The 22,334-nt window shown below is 46.0% G+C and overlaps 1 protein-coding gene and 1 long non-coding RNA gene across 2 annotated transcripts in view; both read right to left on the bottom strand.

Moving 5' to 3' along the window:
- Positions 1-16,572, bottom strand: part of LOC6554784 (acetylcholine receptor subunit alpha-like 1) — a 51,360-nt gene extending 34,788 nt beyond the window's left edge. The window contains exon 1 of the mRNA XM_001981945.3: positions 16,504-16,572. The gene's annotated coding sequence lies outside the window, so the exon portion shown is untranslated. The remainder of the gene's footprint in view (positions 1-16,503) is intronic.
- A 598-nt stretch (positions 16,573-17,170) lies between these two features.
- LOC113564836 lies at positions 17,171-21,254 on the bottom strand. The gene is made up of 2 exons (XR_003408337.1): positions 21,154-21,254; positions 17,171-17,228 (listed from the first exon to the last, which is right to left on the bottom strand). It is a non-coding gene; the product is annotated as an uncharacterized LOC113564836 (long non-coding RNA).
- Between the last annotated feature and the right edge of the window lie 1,080 nt (positions 21,255-22,334).

The following is a 22,334-nucleotide window of genomic DNA, read 5'->3' as shown; positions in this document are numbered from 1 at the left end:
TGTCGCACTCATGTAAATAATTAAGTTGCAGTCTGAGCTCCAAAGGCCCCACTGGTTTTTGCGACACAAAAAGCCCTGAAAGTAGCCGGAAAACAGGAGCAGACAACTATTGGATGCTCTCAGAGATTATCAGTACAAATGTACTGCCCATTATCCCGAGCATCGCACATAATCTCCGCACAAAAGGCCGTGCAGCCCAAGGAGCTCGAACAATGCGAGTTGAAGTTTGATAGCCTTGAATTGCGCTTATCATTCGGGATTTAATTGAAAACTTCTGTTGACCAAAGAACATGGACATGACGTTTGAGGAAATGAAAAGTCGGCGGGCGCGGGCAAATAGGGCAGTGCACAGCAGCTGGAAGCTGTCACGAGCTGGAAAACACGCTGCTGTCACCCAGAAGGCAGGTGGAAAGTTGCCACTTTCCACATGCGGAACCGCATGTGGCTCCATTATCAGGGCATCCAAATGTTTGGCCGTGTTGCACTTGACTAAAACCCAGCCCTAAATTAGCAAGAACTCTCCATCCAAACCGCAGTTGCACTGAGAAAAAAACACAGCATTAAAAATAATTTGATTTCGGGATATAATATTCTATAGAAGTACTAAACATTGATGGCGTGAAATCCGTAAAAACTGTTATGTTGCTTATATTCAATTTTCATTTAATTCTTGTCTTGTGGCTTTTCTCCCAGTGCAGCCACTTTGGACTGTTGCTTTCTCTCATAAATTCTAATGCGGGTGTGAGTGTGTCTGTGCTTTTGGGAATTTTTTGTTATACTTTCGGCGCTTGGTTTTTGTTTATGTTTTAGTGAGTGGTGGAGGTGGGTGGGTGGCAATCTTTGATGGGTGGATGCGGTGCGGGGCGGTGAGGTGCCAAGGGGCGGGGCTATGGGCTGTGGGCTGTGGGCTTTTGGCTGCGGGCCTGGCTGTTAATAATGCGTTGTCCCGGCTTTTTGTGTTGTCGCAGCTGCAAAACTCATGCTTTTGATATGGCAGATAAGCCCAGCATAAAATATTTTATTAGCCAGCGACTGCATTCGCCGAGGCGTGGGGGAAAAAGCAGGAAAATACAGAGGAAAAAGAGAAAAAGAAGAGCTCCAGCTCGACATAATGACGTCGACAGTGGCAGCAGCGGAAAAAAGTGCCACTCAACTCAAACAGTGGCATTTTTTGGCGTTTTTCTTTTCGGCAGCTTAGACATAAATTCCTTGTCGAAAAACGGGCATGGCGAATGGGTTCAGGGGTACGGAAAATTTTCCATTTTCCACTCACCAGCCAAAGGATAATGAGCGTGTGGTCGTAAGGGTATGCGGGGTTCGTTGGACTTGAGAGGTTTTTTGGTTTTTTGGCTTTTTTGTTTTCTGTAACCATTGCGAAAATGAAAATTAATGAATGCGAGCAAATGCTTTTGGCATTGTGCCAGGCAAGGGCAACATACCAAAGACAGTAAATTAAATGTCATATGTCAACTTCTCTCGCTGTGTTTTCCAGCTTTTCTTTGCCGCTTTTCCAGCTCCCATTTGCCAGCGTGTGTGAGTGCGTTTCCCTTCAGCTCCCCTCCCTGCTGCCATTCGCCATTTGCCTTTTGCCTGTTTCCTATTTTGCTGCTCAGTCGCTGTTGGTCTTGGCCAAGTTCATTTAGCCATCTGCCAGCAGACGGCCGCCTCTAATGCCCGCTTGATGTATTTTAAATTAAATTTCAATTTCAGCCGCTTCGCTGTAGCGTAATTTAATCCAATCCGTCTGAGAGTTCAATTCGATTACGCCCAAAACTCCAACAGCCACCACTGCATAAAGCCCGGCTAAAAGCTTTATAAGTAGTTAGGAAAAAATATTAATTTCATTTCCGGTTAACACTCACGTGTGCCAGGTGTCATCAACTCACCTTGGCGCCGTTTTTTCATCTACCGCGCGGCGCGTTAAATTATTTAATGGCTCGTGTCAAAGGTAATAAATGCTCGTTTTCGTTCTACTTTTTGGCTCTCAAGGGTTAAGGGTGTGGGCGGTGGTCGACAAAAGGAAATAAAGGCAAAAATCGCGCTTAATGCGTTTAATAGTTCGCGCATCATTAAGTTGGATTGCAGGGAAAAAGGCAACCGCATAAAAGAAATATTCTTATGGCTGTTTTTTCGCTAGCTTTCGCTGCACTTAATTGCAAATCAATATGGCAAGGGCCGATTGCTAATTGCACACTGCGATTTGGTCAGTATAAATTTCATTAAATTACCCCGGCATTTTTTGCCCATAGCATTCCGCCAATAACAACATTTCGTCTGTCACCCGACGAGTAATTTTCAATTTCCATGCAAAGCAGGAATTCCACTCATACCAAAAAGCTCGAATTTAGCCAGCCAGAAAAACCCAATAGAACTCATGTGCAAAGGAAAATACTGTAAATAATAAATGAGATTGGGACTAGAAGAAGTTTGCTGCTTAGCCGCATGACTTTTGCTTTTATTGCAAGCGTTTTCCTTCGATTTTAGCCATTTCACACTTGGCCATAATGGGCGGGCCAGGAAATTGCCAGAGCAACAAATAATAAAATGCGGCGTTGATGTTGTTAGCAGGATGACTTTGAAGTGCTCATCTACTGGCTGGCAGCAATCATGTTTACGGCCAGAATTGAATGCGGAACTTTCAGATGGCCTAAAGAGTTAAGCCCTGTGAAATTATAGCTGAAATATGGATTTAAACACGCCTCCCATCAGATGACAATACAATTCCTGGGCCAGTTCCTTCTGATCCCGTTTCCAGCCACGTGTATAACTTATTTATAAGGCTTTTACGCACAAATACACAAAAATGTGCACAGGCAGAGAGTTGCAAACAGTGCTGGAAATGTGGAAAACCGGTGAGTGTGGGCTTTTCCGGGGCTTTTGTGTTACTTTAACCCGCTTTCAGCACTGAATTTGCAAATGGACTTGGCGAAAGCGAAACTTGTCCTTTGTGTGCGCTTTACACATGTACTCGTATATATTTTTTTTTTGGGGGTGGGGCTGGTGTATATACTTGTACATAGAGCACATATCCCTGGGACAGTAGTTACATGTAGGGATGCCCGAGATAATTGCGTCTTTGTGTGCCCAAATGTACATGCGTGCGTCCGAGTGTATTCATAAGCATTTCCAGAGACTCACACCGAAATGTGTATATATGTTGTATATATACTATATAGATACAGCCAGAAACACTTCTGGATATCGCCCGACTGTCAAGTGTGGCAATGAAATGGCCATGGCAGCCATTAAAAATGTAAAATAGGAAACAACACGAGCCGCAAAGAGCCAGCGAATACTAATATTTTTTTACGAGCCAGCGTTGTGCAAATTTGTCCATCTATGACATAAGCATAAATTCCATTGGCCACAGGGCGCTCAAGGGTTAAGCGAAAAAAGTTTCGCTTCGACATCTATTGCAAATTATATTTTCGCCATAAAGCAGCTTAAATAAATTCGTAATTATTTTAAATGTGCCCGTGGCGCCACGCCCCCACTGCGCCCCCCGGCGAAAGTTTCGGCCAAAGTTTCCATCGCCGCTCATTAAGTAGCACAATTTCTGTTTTCTTCGCCAAGTTTTCCTCGGCCAGCCAAGTGGGCGGGAAAATGGAAGGCCAGAGGCCAGGGGGCGTGGCAGGGTGGGTGGTGGTGGGCTGAAGTGGCGCCGCATCACACGCCAAGTAATTATGAATATTTTAACGAACTTTTGCCACAGGCAGCGGCAAATCAAAATATTTCATTCGACTGCACCAAAGTTAGAGCGAAAAATAATTCCATTCCGAAAATAGAAAGGCGGCCGCGGGAGCGAAAAGCGTAAAACAAGCACAAAGAATAATAATTAAAACTGCATCAGATACATTCTAGCAGCGCGATGCTAGCATCCAGATAAATCATTCGCTATTTAGCACATCTCGGGTAATTTAAATAATTAATTAAGCAAAGTTGGATAGTTTTTCGGTTGAGCCGAAAGTTTTCTTACCCCAGCAGCAGCGATTAAAAGATAAAATAGGAGGGACCACAAAAAATTAAGTTATAAAATTATAAATTTCTAACTGTGCTGCAAGTTTTTCACTCCCAACCAAAACTGTCGCCTGCATCTGAACTTCAACTTGGCCCGCCCCAAAGCTTTTTGGCCTGATTAACTTGCACATTGCGTATACGCAATCGATCCGAGTGCCAGATGCCAATCACTGTGAATGGTGGCCCTGTCTCACTGGCACTAAGCTGCCTTTTTGTCTGGGTGCATAAATTGATTTTGGCCTTAAAGCCAATTAAGTGGGTCAGTCCGCTGGCCCAACTCAATTCATCTCGACTTGGCCCAAGCTGCGGCTTTGTTGGCCAAAGTTTCGGGATGCGCTTAAGCGCATACACTTGCAACATGCTTTGTGGCCCAAAAGCGTTGCTGCACCGGGCGGGCTGTCTAATTATCATAAAAATAATAACGCCCCAGCGAACTTAATTGAATTCTACAACAATGCAGTAGCCGCTGGTCGCTGCAGCACCTGATAAAAACTCTGAGCCGCGACACAAACACCTGGGCCGGACTTCTTGACTGGCAGCGCATAATTATGAAGCGAGAAAAAAGAAGGAGTCTGTTTATTTTGCTTTGACGTATTCGAGGGGAGATGGAGCCGCTTAATTTTATGCAGAATTTCAATGACTTGGGTAACTTTGCGACGGACTTTGCGCCACTCAGCTCCTGAGCTGCATGGATTAGCATAAAATCAACGAGACAACGAGCCACGCCCACTCTTTCCGGGCCAAAAGTCATTTCGGTTTTCAATTAAAAGCCAGCCAGCTGACTTGGCCACACATACATCACCTGGGGCCGCGTAATTCACCTGCATCATCAATCTAACACCCGAGTCCTGGAGCCACAGCGTCCAGGATGCCCCGTCGTAAAATGCGCGGCCAAAAGGAAAACAGGATGTGGGGCGCTTATAAATTTGCAAGAACATGGCAGCCCTGACTGACTTCGAACTCGTAATTCTTTGTGCCAGCTAGAAGGAGCACTGGCCAGCACAGACTGGCTTCAAAAACTGACAATTAAGGAAGATAATCATAATCGAAAACAAGATTCCTTAAATCAGTTTTTAAGTGCCTATTAGCCGATGAACATTATTGATTTCTAGAATTCCCGTGAGCAAATATTATTCCAAAGAGTTCCCTTTATTGCCATGAGTGTTGCAAGCCCAATGGAGCGGAAGTTGTGTTGGCCGGTGTAAATAATTGGCTCGCAGCAACTACTACATCCAGTCATTCATCCATTCATTTGCGCCATCATAGCGTGATTTGTATGTGGGCAGCTGCGTTAGATTTATGCATGTGGTGCTTAGTCCTTCGTCCTGCGTCCTTCGCAGGGAAGGGCCAACAGCCAGGTAGGTAGTAAAACTAATTATGAAAGTTTACCTGGTCGGGTGAACGAACCGACATGTGGAACGTGCAGTGGCAATGTCGTTACTCCAGGAGCCAGATAATAATCGTGGCATTAATTAATGGTACAACCAGAAGGCATTCGACTTTGTTTGTCCCCCGTCTGCGGATTTCATGACTTTTTGTTACATTAAAATTAGTGCGAAGGGCGGACGAACTGCGTTCGGGGTTTTGTGGCCATTAAATTGCGCCATAAATATGCCCCCGAATGGCAAATGGCCGTTGTAGCCTTTGTGATCGCAGTGAAAATACGCATTTAAATTTCGCTTTCATGGAAATTAATTAGCTACGAAGCCGGAAAATATGCTGGAAATGCCGGTCTGATCTGTGGAGATACAATTGCCGAGCCGGGCTTCCGCCATTCCTCATCCTCATTCCTCGTTTGGTCCGGCTTGGTTTATCTTGCCCCAGTCCTCATCCTTTCACCCACCGCTACTACTTTCCTTGTCGAAGGACATTTGATTCGTTATGATTATGTGCTCGTACTTCCTTGCTGCTGGTGTTCTTCTTTTGCTAGTTGGAAGCAACATCATAAATATCATGTCTGCTTTCGTTTTTGCTCAGTGGCCAGCTTAGTAGATTTATGTGAGCCGGCACTCCAAGCCGAATCGGAGCGGAAGATTGTGGGGAAAACTTTATTTCCTCCAAGACCAAAAGACTTTGGACTCTCATGTGACATAACTTTGATTACGATTGGCTCGGCGGCCACTTGCGGGGCTGAGGGGGCAATGCGGGGCAGCTATTTGCAGATACTCGTATCTAATATGCAAACTGACAACTTAAGTACGCACATAAACGAAATCCAAGACAGGCATAGACAACGCTCAGCACAAACAAACTGCTCTCAAACACCATCGAGATTACCCACATACCTTCCACTTCCAAGGCCGCACCACCCAAAAACCACACCACCCATGACTCTGGACTCCCCGCTCGTTCCCTCCACGCTGCTCCAAATGACAAGTTAATCATTTATTAACGTTGACATGTCATTGCTCAAGTATTTATTTACTGCCTGGCTGCGGCAACTACACATACGCATCCACACTCGGGGCTCAGAGGTTTCCTGGGCCATTACCTTTGCTCAAAATCCATCCCCTGATTCCCTTTCACCTGGCTGCAGTCAGGACTCCCACAAGCCTCATAACACTGAGCATACAGTCAGAAATATCGCAAAAACACTGCAGTTTTGTGTGATTCCCATGGCTTTCATCAACCGTATTCATTTAACAAGTATTCATTTAACAAGCATTCATTTAACAAAGTTACACAAAAAATGCTTGATTTTTTATACAGCTTTTTCGTGAAATATTGTTTATTATTTTGTTGATAGCTGAAAGCGCTGCTATAAATTTATTATAACACAGTTTTTCTCTATCTGCACTTTTGGGGACTCAACTGAAAAGCAGATGCAATATAATAATGGCGGGAGCAGCTGCAAAATTATTTATAATAAACATAATAAGCGGGCGACAGCTGTTGCCAATGGCTGTCACAGGATCTGAGGTCCTGCCTTTGGTCTTTGGTGGATTCGGGTGTCGGTTTCCCGATGACAGCATCCAGCGACACGAGAAATGCCTAATCCTTGGGACATTTTCCAGCTTAATTGCGTGTTTACCGCGCCCTTCACTTACCACTCTTTTGCTTCAGGTGGGCTCTTCGAGGACTTAGTTTTTGCTTGGACCCCGAAAACACGCACATACACACGCTCACACACACACACGCACACGCACACAAACGGGGATAATATGTTGATCCATAAAGTATGCTACAAATTTTATACTTTCTAGCATATTTGCCGCGCATAGCACAAATTTCTGACGGTTTCGTGCCCAGTGAAAATGTGAAATATTTTATGGTTTACCCCGAAAAGGAAATATAAAAAGGAGCTGCGATGATGAAGCCAAGCTGGAGAAAGGATAGAAAATACCAATCAGCGTGACTGTTGGCTGAACTCGTTCTTATCGCCGAGTTTTTGATTTGCCTTCAACTTTCCTTTCATTCAGTTCACATCCTCAACCCCAGCATCACCAGCCCAGACTTTCCATTGCCCCAAGATGAACTGAGTTTTCTTTTGAGGCAGGCTCATCCTTTCCGCGTGTCCCAGCATCGTTTTCCTTCTTTCAGTTTTTTCAGTTAGGCGCCTGCCGCGGCTCAATTATATAAATTTTTATGGGGCCCCGAAAGGAAAAATTTATGCGAACGTTCGTTTCTGTTGTTTACACAACAAAAACGTGGCCCCAGCCCCTCGTCCCCACTTCTCCTGCTGCTTCTCCTGTTTCTGCCCTTTTCCGGCTAACAAGTGTGGCGTGAATATGTCCTGGCCTGGCCTGAATCGCTAACTGGGTCTCTGCAATAAGCCTTTTGCTTGAGCTACAACCCACAGAGTGCCTATCTCTTTGCCGCTCTGTGATTAATAGTTTTTTCATCGACATTCAGGGGTCCTGAGCTCGGACGAAAAAAAAGAGAATTATACAACCCAGAAGCAACGCTTCAGTGAACTCAAAAGTATAAATAAATTCCATCAAGTTGCCGGAATAAATATACGCCCTCCAATAATTATCGTGGCTGTGTGAAAAAGTTTGTGTGCCGAAACTTTGTTCCTCTTGGCCAAAAATTCCCCTTTCAGTTAGTTTTATTGGCTTTGCCTGTCGTTTCTCACACTGCCCTTGACTGATATTATGCCAGGGGGATTACTTTGATGGCAGCACATGAATTACAGCCACAGTCGGCCACATAAAACTATACCCATATCGATCGAAAAGGTGCTGCCACTGCTACTGCTGCTGCCAATTCTACTGCAATGTGTACATCAGGTTGGCCGACTAGGCTGGCGAAAGTTTTATTACCACGGCTGTGAGGATTCCTCCTGTCGAGGAGGTTATTTCGGGTTTTATGCTCCAAGCGGAGTCAATGAATTGATTGATGTACGCCTGGCTGCGAAGCGAACCCGAAACGGCATCAAAAGGCAGCAACTGAGTGGCAGAGCGGCATAGAATGCGCATAAAAAGGCCAAAAGGCGCACTGGCAGGAGGTATCAGTTTCAGTTGCCATTTTGGCCATTTTCTGGGGGGCAAGAACCCAAGCAGCTCGCTCACACATGCACATAAATTACGGGTTTACGCTGACATTTTACTATTTGCCGTCGCTGGCTTTTCATTTTTGGAGGCGAACGCACTAAAAAACCAAAGCTAATAGCCATGAGCAACTTGGCTCTTGCCGAATGGCCATGTTCGACCCACCACAAACACAGGCACACACACACGCACACTCACATACAAATGCAGCTGGCATAAACTATAGGACTTTATGTTCTATTTGTGGGTTTTACTGTTTTCCCTTACTCTTGGCCGGGCCCAAACTTCAAACAAGCTAAAAATTAATTTAATACGCCATTTCCATGGGGCAGCGGGAAAAGCCATCGGGGATCCGCGGCGCTGGCTGCGGAAAAAATGATTGTAAACGGCGAAAGTCATTGGGGCAAGCAAATGAAAATGTAAACTTAAGTGGCACACACGCATTTTTTCCAGCCATTTTATATGTGTGTACGAAGCGCTGGAGAAAGCTGCAAAAAGCTGGGAAAAAAACCGTAGGAAAAGCTGGCTAAAGCAAACGAAAGCCGAACAAGCGGCTGGCAAACAAGCTGTTTGTGAGTCTCGACTCCACTGGCACTCACTCCATATTTTATTTAACAGTCGCTGTACGAACACTCGACACACATTCGGCGCTAGTTTCGGCCACCATTAATTGGACGTGCCAGTTGCAATGCCATCCCCACCATCTTCAGCCTCCAACCTCCGACTTTCGGCCCTCCATCGCCAGCCTCCAACTTCCAGCTTCCAAACCACCGACCGTTGGAGCTGGGCTTCAATTAAATTCAAATTAAGGCCCGACCTAAGCCGAAAACAGATGGGCAGAGATTTTGGCAGCACTGCTGGCAACGAAAAATTGGGTACTTCGAAAAATTTATACATAGTTATGAAAATCTTAAAAAAAGCACACACATAAAACTTGATCAATTAAATCATTCATTACTCAGACACTACAAGAAAAATGAACTTCCATTTAGCAGGCATTGCAAAGATTAACACACAGATTTTACTGCCACATTTCTCCCACAGTGCAGCCAATTTTGCAACACAAACGACTTAAATGATGCCCCAATGACGTCGCATAAATATTTCGTTATAGCCGTTCGGCGAAAAAGCGGCGAGCGGGAAAAAAGAGCAGTCGCAATGTGGCAGCAAATCGATGCCACTTGCGCCGCTCAACGTGGCGTATGCGTAATGCGGACAAGAGTCGCTGGCCATTATGTCCTTTGCGTTATTTATGGTATCGCCGTACGACTATCGCTCGGACCTTTGAGGCTCGAGACGCGGCAGCGATGATCAGCGGCTCAATTAAGTGGAAAACAAGCATAAATCATGGCAACATCATATCTCTGCAATTGAGTTGCAACTTGCGCTGATTTCATGCCCCCAGGTAGTATCTGCTATCGGATGGCTTCTTTCCTGTGCGGTTCAACGGCTGAGTCGGTGGCGTCGGTATCCGGATCTGAATCTGAATCCGAATCCGAATTCGAAGCCGAGACTGATTCAGAGGCGTTAGCTTGTCGCACAGACACATACACACACGGACACACAGACACGCACTGGCGAGGAAAAGAACGCGGCATTATTCGATTCTTATTGTAATCGCATGAATATATTTCTCGCATTATAATGCTCAGCTGAGCTTCAGTGGCTTTTTCCTGCGCAGTCGTTGACTTTTTGCATTTTTAATGTGTGCGAATCCCTTCCGCCGCCTTCCGTTTTTCCCGATTTTCCCTGCGTATCGGCGCATGTGTGTGAGTGCGTTCAATAATTTCCGCCACGGCATTTTGAGTTGGGTACGCTGCCAAATAGAGTGTAACGTGAAGTGTGCATGTGTGTGTGGGCTTGCCAGGCGCCATCAACTTGAAAAAGTGTCAGCAGCCAAAGCCTTAAATCTCTGCCTGCCACTTTGCTTGTGTGTGTGTGTGAGTGTGTGTATTTGTATGGTACACACCTCTTCCGCCTTTCCGTTGCCAGAAAATCGCATTTGTATCACTGCATTTGGCATTTTCCGTTTTCCATTTCAGCCCGCCACCCCCCAGCCATTCGCTTTGCCCACCCGCCAATTTCTGCCGCCTAACAAACCGGAAGGAAGTAAGTTTTTAAACGCAGCCAGCCAGGCCGAGATTCAGAGATTCCAGCTCGCCCGTGGACACGAAACCGTGATGCTGACTGCGGTTTTCCACCTTATCCAGGCCCGGTTTTTCCCCGTTTTCCTCCAGCTTTTGCCAGCTTTTCCACCTCGCTTACAACCCGCTTACACTCCGCTCTCAGCATTCAAGACAGTTTATTACGTTGCACGCGCGAATTGCACTGCTTCCAGCCAACGAACCGAATTCAGCCAGTCCAAAAAGCGAAATTGGCCATTGAGACCAAAGGGGCCAAAGGCACCAATTTAAAGGGCTGGCCCATTCTTTGGTTATTTCGCTGTTAAAATGTGCCTTTTGGCCAGCCCCAGTCGATACCAGTCAACTGCAAATCTCTGGCAGTTGGGCTTTAACCATTTTTGATAAACTTTTCGTAAGGTCCTTATAGCAGTGGCTGCCATACAATTTGACAGCTTCCCAGGCTCCTGCCACCAAACTTGTTGGTCTTCAACGGCAAAACTTTTGCCTGTGGGTGGAAACGCCATCCCCCAAAACGAGCTCCACTCATTACATACAAGATGGGCTGTGCCCAACCCTTTCGGAAGCAATTTGCTACCCCTTAAGTCATTTAAATTAAATACACTTTAAACTAAAGGCGGGCTTAGGCGGAAGAATCGCGAAGGACAGGAGTCCAGGCAAAAGTATCCGTGTCGAAATCATTTCGAGAACCCGCATGAATGCGAATTGCTGTGACTGGTGCGAAAGATATATATTTTATATAAACGGAGCCCGAGGAAATTAAAGTGGTTTTCTTTTTCGGATTTGGGGGTTGGCTATTCTTCGTCTGTATAAGCTGGTGGGCGTATGTATGTGTGGGTGTGCGAGTGTGAGTGAGCATCTGAGTACGATATTTCGGAAATTACTTTGCCCTGCTGGTGGTGGTTGCTGTGGTAATGCTGACACCACTCTGGACTCCGGCTTTGAAGTTCGTTCAGGTTGGGAGACCCATCTACCTGAGCTGGGAGCATGAACTTCCGCTCGCCGACATTTGGCAAATTGACATTTTTATTTTTGCCACACAATACTTTTTCAGTTGTTTCGTGAGTTTCAGGGCTTTCAGTTAGCCAGCCACCCACCTGGCCGGAATATTCGTCTAAATGAAAACTCGCAGCCACCTTTTGTCCGGCAGTGGGAAAAAAACAAAGAAAATCCGTTGGAAATTTGAAAAGGGGTTCGTTTCATTTTTATTCGCCTTTTTTTTCTTGCTGCTCTTGGCCTTTGTCTTTCGTGCGTGTCTCGATTACTCCTTTTGGTCCTTTGGCTCCTTCTGCTCCCCTTGCTCCCCCTGCTCCCGCTGCTCCCCTGCTCCTTTGGCCCATTCATTCCAGTTCCACTTTTTGCCTGTGTGTGAGTGAATGGCTTTCATGCTGGCGCCATTTCATGCTGCTGCCTAAAAAGTGTTGAATGAAAGCGTCTTGAGCCTATTATGCCATAGCCTATATTTAGATGAGTGTTCTCGGTGCCGTATTATCGTGCAATTTTCATACAGCCCTCCTCTGCGAGGAACAGAGGAGAAAGCATTCCTGAGAGTGGGCTTAAAGGGTTGAAAAAAACATGACACCATCAAGACACTAATTCCGGAATTTTGCAGAGTAGAAAGTAGCAAATCTGCAAAGTGGCAATCATTTTAAGAGAACAAGTGTGCTTAAAATATTTAGGAAATAGTTGACACTCGTTTATATAAATACAAGAAACATGACACCATGACAAACACATTCTATGTTTTTAAGTGCATGTTTTAAGTTTATTAAAATGAATTTTTGTATTCGGCATTTGTAATATAACTTTATTTAATGCTTGCTCAAGGGCAAGACTTCGTGTCAATCATTTTTACAGTCACCGAAATGACACAACTCATATATTTACATTTTCATGGCTCAGTTATGATTCGAATGGGCTTAGAAGCATCCACTAAACGTCCACTTCCAGGCCAATTTGATTATGGTTTATGCATAGACATACGCTGCTCGTATGGGTAAATATGTACCCATGCATCTGTTTGTTTAAGACAGTTTCCCAATATGCCGCACATACATAACCCAGAAGTTGTAATAGATATGCACATAAAAGTTTTTGGAACACGAAATTCTCTCTTCTTTCCGTCATATCTCCTCTTTTATGCAGAACAAGTCGCATGGAATACTTGTCTTTTTTTTCGGTGGCTGCATACATTTGCGTATAATTTTACAATGTCATTCAAATTCAAGCAACATCAATAAAATCTTGGATCGCTTCTTGAATATATTTATATACATGCTTGTGCCCTATTTATTTCGCTCCTAAATCGATGAGGAGAAAGGGACTTCCTGCCCTACTCTCTATATGCGCGAATTGCATGCAAAAACAAACCGAGCAGCGTGCATATGGGAAATGGCAACATTTTATAGCGCCAACTTATAAAAAATATAATGGCTGGATGGGGGCTCGCGAGGCAAGGACCAACTTATAGTTGATATGCCACCAAGCGGCCCTATAGCAACTTCGACTTCTTAGATTAACTGCCAAACACACACACACACACGCACACTCACACACACACGCACACACACAGTTAAGAAAAAAGCGAAGCAGATGAAGATAGAGAGAAGAAAATGGCGCAAGAGGACATCGACGGAAGTCTGTTTGTCCTTGTCATCATTTGGTGCTGGCAAAAAAGGAAATTTTTGGCAAAATGCGAAAAACAAGTAAACGGAATTTGACAAACAATTTCAATAAATTTCTGCAAATAACTGACAGAGACAGCGCGACAGCGAAATAGAGAGAGAGAGAGAGAGAGCGAGAGGGAGAGGGAGAGCGAGAGGGCAGACAAAATGGCTGACGACGAGGAGTTCAAAACGAAATTAAGAAGAGGAAGTCAGGCGAGCGGAAGGGATAACAAGTCGAATGTTGCGTTGACAATATTAGTTGATGTTCCGCACAAACACAAACAGAGAGAGCACACGCACACACACAAGCAAACACACACACACAGTGGATGTTATTCCAGGAAAAGGATCTGCGAAGCGGGGGTGAAACGGCGGCCATGTCATATCGTAGTTCATTGGTTTGCCTGTCAGCTGTCAGCACGTAAGCCGCTCGTTGGAGCGACTTTGCCTCTCTGTCCCGCTCTCTGCTTCCGATTTAGCTGACCAGGACCCATCGCTCTGTCTCCCGAGTCCTTTTGCAGATTCGTTAGCCCTTGTCCGTGGACTAAGGCCCATCTGCTTGGCCGCTGCTCCTTGGAATGTCATGACATGTCAACATTTAACACTTTGTCCTTTTGCCAGCCGAGGTCCTTTCCTCCTGGCAAACTTTTCCTGTTACTCTGCAGCATTTTTTCGTGATTTTTTCTCCCTCCCACCCTTTTATTTTTTTTTTTGGTTGCGACAAAAATTTGTCACACGAGCAAAATGTTATCGAAGGCATATTACATGCTGTGCTTCTGGCTTATGAATTACGAGTTACGAGTTGCGAGTTGCGAGTACATTGCATAACTGTGGGGGAAAAGTAGCAGGAACGAGGATGACTGAAACGTAGATTGGATTTTGGCTGGATGTAATGCGAATGCGGGAGTGACTACCCACTGATGACAGCCAAGTGAAGTGAAGTGAACGTGAAAATATTTAACCCAAATTCATAGCTTTTTATCGACGGAAGAGACGGCATCCTGTGATACGAGGACTATCCGACGGATTGATTTTATTTCCATTTATGTTATGGAGCGGGTTGCTTTGTGAGCTGTGAGCTTGTCGATGCCCCTGGCCAGAAAGCCACCCATCGGAGCAATTTCCCGACTCTCTCCTGACGCACCGACTGCAATCAGAGATCAAACTAGCCAAAGGCAAGATGGCACTCCACTTGATTGCCAATAATAATCGCTGCTTCCTTGGCTTCTGGCCCAAACGTGCCTCCAGTTAGTCGCAATCACAGAGGCAGACACTTGAGCAGGCTAGATGCACCAGCAGAAAAAAACAAATCGGAAGATTGGCCACTTTTTCACATTGAAGTAAACCTGCTTCCTTATATTCATGCGAATTCGAGCAAGGGACTTTACTGAACTGGTATTCCTTTGAGCAAAAACTAAATTTGCAAAAGTATTTAAGCTATGCTGCTCCTTAATTTAATCATGAAAATGGGTTAACATATTGTGTGCGTTATGTACTTGTAGTAGCTATTCAGGCAGTACATTTTCCCAGTGAGCCTGATAAGGAGTTCCAACTAACAACACAAAACTTTAAGTGCGCCCATAAAAGGTTGTACATTTTATTATACCCCAGCAGACTCACACAATGGCACACAGCTACGTAATTATGATACAAGTCGAGCTGAAATCATATAAAAATTTATAACTCAAATGCTGATGGTGGCGACAACAACATTGGGGGCATTATGCATGGTTTATTCTTCGCTAAGCCGCAACAACGGCGACGAGCAGGGTTTTTGGCTTAGGGTTCGAGTTTGGCATCTATTTTTATGCGGCAACGTTACATTTTTTATGAGCGCCTAATAGTATGCAGTGTGTATTACGTATACGCCCCGTTTTGTAGTGTCAAGGTGTTCGGCGTTCAACCCACTGGCATTCGCTTGGGCTCAGGGACCCATAGACGGTGCTAAAATTAAACCAGACGTGGCCTGCGTTTCGCAGCACCACAGCAACACGTGCACTTTGGGCCATTGTTGTCAGCGTCGCTGATGAGCGCGAAAATCTCAATTTTCCCTGCAGTACAATTTGTCAGGCGCTTTTGCTTTCGCTTTCGCTTAATCCACCCTTGTTTCCCTAGTTTTTTTGCACGTCATTTTGTTTTTTTGTCGATGCAGTCTCTGGCGAAATTCGCCTACAATGACAATGTTGCTGACAGCCCACGGCTTCGATGCGCGCCTGTGGTTTGTCGCTGGCAGCAACGGCAACAACTCTGCTGTTATCCTTTTATGCATTTTAATTTCCACAAGCACACAGATACACCAACACATGCGTCCTAGCAGTAGGCTGGCACACGTGCGTGGCAGCACCCGTGGGTGTTTTTTCGCCAGAGTGTTTGTGTGTGTGCGGCGATCATAAAAGCATCGCATTAGAAATTATACGACTGTCGCTGGCAGAGCCACGCAGATACGGCAACATATCTGCACACAGCCACAGCCACAGACGCAGATACAAGTACTCACACATACAAATACAGACAGAGTGTGCTGGGGAATTCATTAGCACGTCTCTCGCTGAAAGTTTGCCCACGTCACGCTGTCGCAACTTTAAAGTGCCTGTTTCCCATACCAATTCCCCAGTCCATTGCCATTCAGATGGCCCAGCCACTCCCCACATATTTTTTTTAGCCCCCCTGCGTGTGCTTATCATAAATTCATATGTGCGATGCTCCGCTGTGTGTTTGTGTTTTATTAACATTTTGGGTGCATTAACCTGACAGCTAATGGGCAGGCGTAGGCCCGAGTCGCAGGCACAGATTTTCACATTTTCACATTTCCACTTTTCCACATTTTCACATTTTCCATTGGCCTCCGGATACGGAGGCTCCGGCTGGCGAGATTGACACGAGATCACGTAATGGTCGTGGGAAATTCTCGGAAGTAACTTGTAAAGATGGGATAATTGAGTTTCGCGTCGGAGGCTATCTTCGCAGCTCCTTGAGGGCCAACTTCCCCAGCAAATTATTGACAATTATGAAAACGTTTTCATGGCAACTGTGTTATCTTGAAGTGTAAGGTGTGCTCCAAGGTTTATTTTTAGCATGCTTGATAGCAAGGGCAGGTGCAACACCTGACTAAATTATATTTTCCGTACTTTTAAGGAGCTCTCAAATCGATTTACTCAGTACATAGGTAATTTTTTTCACTGCACTTACCGTTGCTGCACAGCGCGTTGCATTGCCTACCGATGACAGGCCGTCGTAGCGTCGCCGACGACCGGATTGCTGATGTTGCAGGTTGCAGTGTTGCTGCTGCGTTGTTGCTGCTGCTGCGCCGCCGTCGTCGTCGCCAGTGTTGCTGCTGCTGCCCGGCTCCTCGATGAGTTGCTGAGTGGCGAGCAATGGGCAGCTGCCGGCCACGCCCCCTGCGCCCAACAGCCCGCTGCAGTTGCTGCTGCTGCAGTTGCTGCTGCTGCTGCTGCGTCGTCGTCGTCTGCGATGGCGATGATGCGGGTGGTGCTGTCGCTGGCGTTGATTGTGACGACGGCAGCGTTGCTGTTGCGCCGCGGCGTCTATTTTAATGGCAGCTATGGTGCTGCTTTACAGCAGCACACCACCTGTCCACGGAGGTTGTCCTGCTCCTAGTTGCTTCTCTTGCCAGATGCTGCTCCTGCCGCTCAGTGTTGCTGCTGCTGCTGCTGTTGCTGCTGCTGTTGCTGTTGCCACATGCCTTGAGCTGTTGCGTCAGTTGCGCGCTAACGATGACAATTCCATGAACATGCTCTCTGGGTCTTCCTCGCTGTCCCTGATGTTTCTTTTTGGTTTTGCTTAAATTCCTGATTACGTTTTGTTGCTGGCAGCACTTTGTTGTGGTTGTTTCTTCGTTTGTGATGGTGATGGTTCGAAGCAATTCCAGTTAGCAGTCTTCAATGTTGTTGTCGCTGCAAGAATTGGCCAAAGAAACAGGACGAAAAGTTAATGGAAGGTGTCAATTGGAAACCGAAAGAAGCTTGACAGACTCCTGTCTAGAGGCTGTTTAAAAAACCCATCATACTCGACTTGGGTCGGTTTAAAATACCCTTAGAAAGCCATCATATCTAAGATACCTTAAGAAAGCCATCATATCTAAGATACCTTTAGAAAGCCATCATATCTAAGATACCTTTAGAAAGCCACCAAATACATTTAACTTAGAAGCAATAAAATAGTGCATCAAGTTGGGAGTGTGACTGTTGGCATGCCTGCAAAATGAATAATAATGAATATTATACCATTAGCCCAGCAACGGCTGCCAGCACCCAAATGGAATTAACCAAAAACAGTTGCCAAATTTGTAGCGGACTAGACCCCGTCTCCTGGCCATTTGGCACACTTCCTATCGAGAGTTGGCTAAGGTCGCCAGTTCAGGGGTCCAGTCTGATGCGATTATGGCCATATCTGGCGGCATCAGCACGAATTTGTTATAAACGATGCGAAATCGGAATGGTAACCATTTATATTGGAAAAGCGTTCCGATGCGGAAACGAATTTTGTGTAAATTATAGATTTTTTCCTCTGCTGCCGCGGCTGCTGCCCGGTTGCCTGGCAATTTATCGTATTTGAGTTTTGGCTGGCAATGATAATTTATATATATATCGTATGTGTATGGACCGGCTGTGTGTATCTGGTCTGGTCTGGTCTGATTCAGTCTGGCTTGGTCTGGGCTTTTGAGGGGCCACACCCAGTTGACAAATTGCCAGAGGAAAATTAAATATTTTTTGCAGTTGTTAAATTGCAATAACGCTGAACGGGCTCGATTTCGTAAGAAATTCGTTTGCACAAACTTTGGCAATACCGATTTAAGCCAAACTTGAATGGCAGCTCTTAAAGTCAGCAAAGGAGCAAAGTTCATGTGGCGCCCAATTTATTATTGATTCCATTCAGTAATTGAGGACTGCAATTAAAAGTCACAAAATGCACAACGGAGCAGAAAATGTTGGGCCATTTAAATGAACGAAATGTGCAGTGGGAACATTTGAAATGCTAAAAGGAGTCCAAATATGGAATGCAAATGACAAAGCCGGGATAAAGTGCAAAAGGAAAATGGGAAATGGGAAATGGCAAAATGGCATAAATGTGGGCAGTAAAAAATGGATGATGAGGAGCAGGCAGCTGGGAGTTGGAAGTGAAAATGGAAATGGAATGAAAAGCTTGCAACTCCTAATGAGTGCGCTGACATAAAAATAATTATGAATTAAAGCCAAAGTTGTTTGGTTATTTTGTGTGTGTGCTGTTGGGTTTAGTATGCCTTTCAGTTGGCTCATAATTCAAATGCATGTTAAACAAATAGAAGCGGGGACGGCAAAAAGGACGAGCGGCGAGGACGAGACACAGTTGTCAACGAACTCGGCTGGGATCTGTGCCGGGTCCAGTTTGTTTCATTGTCTCCAGAAATGCGACGTCATCGTCAGACGTTGCTGCCAATGTTGCTGCTGCTGTTGCTGCTGCTGCTGCTGTTGCTGCTGCTGCTGTCGTCGGCTGGCGCCCGTTGTCTGTCTGCATTTTCATTTGTGGCGCATAAAGGAAGGGAGCCGAGGAGGCACAAGAGCTGCCAGCAAATGTCCATCAGCCAGCAGCCACCACCACCACCACACCACCAGGAGCGACATCGATGCTCCCGTATCTCTGGGCCATCTCCGGGCATCTCTGGGTGCCTCCATGTGCGGCAGTCGCATTGTGTGTGTGCGTGGAGCACAGAGCATAAAGGAGCAGCGAACTGGGAACAGGCAGCCGGCAATGCGGGCAGTTGGCTCAAAAATAAAAATGCCGTGGAGGAGATGGTGTAGTATTCTTTTGTAGGCACTGCGGGTCGGCTAAGTGCATCGCCGGCCACAATGATTCGCCCAGATTTCTGGCGGAAAGATGGCGGAGCGCATAATGCACTCGGGAGTTGGCGCTTAAAGCCCGGATTGAATGCGATAGCACGTTCTGGCCAAGTGCGGCTCCGCGCCGCGGGAATCGCGACTAATGAGCTGGCTTAAATATTTAGCCAGACAGCGGAAACTGGAAATTGAATGCTATAAATTCTGGTCCACAGCGACAAAGCAATTCCATGCTGACTGCAATCGAATTTCGCTTCATTTCGCTGAATTTCGCTGCCATCTGTAGTGCACACAATATTTGGATACAAACTGTAGATGATTCATTTGTATATTGATTGCTGCTTAAGAGGAGTGTTCTCTTGCCCCCAAGTTTCCGCCAAGCGCTTCGTTTATTTTGTAAATTGTTTGCTCAAATTTCCATCCCACTGTGCAGCGCTAAAATAACAATTGTGACGGCAACTTTTGTCCAAGCAACTTGCAACTTGCTTAATTTTGTTTGCGCTGCACAAACTACTTAAGCGTGCAGCAGGATGAAAGGACGAGCGGGTCATTGACTGAGACAATTGTGCCACGTTCCCTCCGAGATAATACATCAATTTCAAATTATTTGCAGAGCTCCTCTTCGTTTGCCGGACTCAATGGACACGGGTGGCTGGTGGCTGGTGGCTGACTGGCTGGCGGGCGTGACACTTGCCGGCCAATATAAATAAACACTCGATATTCAATTTAGCAACGATTCATCAGCATATTGGCGCGGAGTGGGATGTTTTTGGGGTGGCGGAGCTCCGGAACTTGAGAACTTGAGATGGCAACAAAAGGCGCTCAGACGGAGACCAAAATCAACTTCAAAAAAGGCAAATATTTGCGCAACAACAGGACGATGGCGCTGCCGGATAGTATATAAATGCACACACACATACGTGCACATAGATATGTATATAAAAAGTAGCATTTGTGTGTCAGGACAAAGACAATGGCACACAAAAACAAGGCAGAACAGGCAACTAAGCAAGTGGGAATTTGCGTTAAAAACAATAACAACGAAAACAAAAAGGAAAAGCGAAAAGCGAAAAGAAAAGCAGGGAAACCAAGCCGAAGGAGACTGTCTGTCTGTCTGTCAGACCGACTGGCTGACTGGCTGGCTGGTTGGCTGGCTGGCTGGTTGGCTGGCGTACGGGGCGTATGGGTAATGTGCTACCTTGCAGGTGGCAGGTGACTGCAAGTAGATGGGGCAGGAATGGGTGGGGGAAGCAGCTGAAGGAGGCGACTGGCGAAACTGGGATAACAGGTCGGAGCGTATTCATTAGAGCAAACGAGAAAAACGTTTGAGGTAATAATAAAACGAGAAAATCAACACAAAGCAAAGGCAGCCCAGACATGTGAGCCTAGCGAAGTCAACATTTGTTTACACGAGTCACTGAATTGTGATTAAATTAGCAGACGCACCATTCATAGGTAGCGATGTGGCGTTCTAAAATGTATCTCAGTATTTAAAATCCATCAAATGGAACATATGGGCTGCTTGATAAAGCATTTTAGCACTCACTGAACTTTTTAGCTAAATGTGTATATACAAGAACTTATAAAGTGATAATATAAGGCGAAGGGACGACCATTATTTATTGACATTTGAGTGGCACAGTTCTCAAACACACTGCCACTTCCTGTAGATACACATCTATCCAAAATGCTCCACGCATTTGATGCTTCTTTCTCGGCGATATCAGGACATGGGTCTGGCATAAACACGGAGCTTGCCTTCGCCTCAATACTGAAGTACAGTGAGCTCGCACACTGACACACATTTCCGATGCCCCTGTTCGCCTGTTCGCCTGTCCGTCCGTCTGTTTGCCTGTCCGTCCGTCCGCTCGTCTGCTTGTCTGCCTTTTTGTATGTCTGCCTGGCTGGGGCGTTGAACGCTGCCGCAGTTTGGAGCAACAGTTAAGCAGGAATCATGTAGCACACATTTTGGGGGCCTCGTGCTGCAGGGAAGGTGGCGACTTACATTACAGGGCTGCTGCTGTCATCAATTTTTGAGCAGGAAAAACTGCCTGAACGGACGACCGATCCACCGACCTGACCGGACCGGACCGGAACGGAACGGAACTTCACTGCACGCGCGGCGGAACCGGAAACGAAACTCAATTTCAGATGCGACACTCGGCGCCGTTTAGATTAGTTTGCTGGAATGCGATTGGCGGACGCCTTACACTGCAATTGCTGGCGGTCCGCTGCGGCTGAACACTGGCACACACACAGGGAGACGCGGCGAGAGGCTGATGCGGATGCGGATGTGGATGCGGATGCGGAAGCGGATGCGAGTGCGGATGCGGGACCGGGCTCGGACTCGCTGCTCTGCAGCAGCCGCAGATGGGAGCCAATGGCTAGCGGGCTCATTTGCCTGCGATTCGTGGCAGCATTTTGTTGCGATTGTTTTTGGGGCTTACTACAAAATATTCGTTGGACTGGCGCTGTTTTTGTGTCAGTGTAGCAGGTATTCTACGTTATACTGTTGTTTAAGTTTTGATTTTTTGTTGTTTTTTATTTGGTTTTTTGGTTTTTTTTTTTGTTTTTTTCTTTTTCTTGTTTGGGGCTCTGCTTTTGCTTTTCTTTGTTTGGTGAGACGCGGCGCTTGTCACTCGCTCGATGCGTACGATTTCTTCAACCCGCGGGCTCTGAGGCAACTACTGATGGCCGCCGCTGCACGGCAGACTTTTTCGCAGCTGGGGCCGCCGCCGCTGGTCCTTTGGAGTGGATGCTGCTCGGGATGTGGCCGTGTGGCACTCGCCAACGCTCTCTGCGCCGCTCTGCGCATGCTGGGCCACAAAGCGACAAAATCGAAGAGCTGAACTGAATCTCTGAGGTACAGGACCTTTATCGCTCTCTTCGAGTGGCAGGTCCTACGGCATGCTGGTAACCAAGCAATGGGCTTTGGTTCCCAAGCAGTCTCAGCCTTCAAGTTTGGTAATTTCTTGGGCAAGCCCGAAAGTAGGCACTACTTTCCAGCAGAGCGCTGCTAAGTAGGCAATGCATTTTGACAGGAAAGGATATGTCTGTACTCGCCTTCTCGATGTATTCCACAACTGGTTCTTATGTTATTATTTTCTATTAATTTTATAATTCTTGTTCTTTTGTCAAAATGAAAATAACAAAAACTCTCTTAGCCCTACACTCTCTTATCTGCAA

Source organism: Drosophila erecta, unplaced genomic scaffold, assembly GCF_003286155.1.
Source record: "Drosophila erecta strain 14021-0224.00,06,07 unplaced genomic scaffold, DereRS2 tig00000000-arrow-pilon, whole genome shotgun sequence".
Lineage (NCBI taxonomy): Eukaryota > Metazoa > Arthropoda > Insecta > Diptera > Drosophilidae > Drosophila > Drosophila erecta.
Note: the sequence above shows the minus strand (reverse complement) of the source record. Positions and strands in the feature narration are given on the sequence as shown.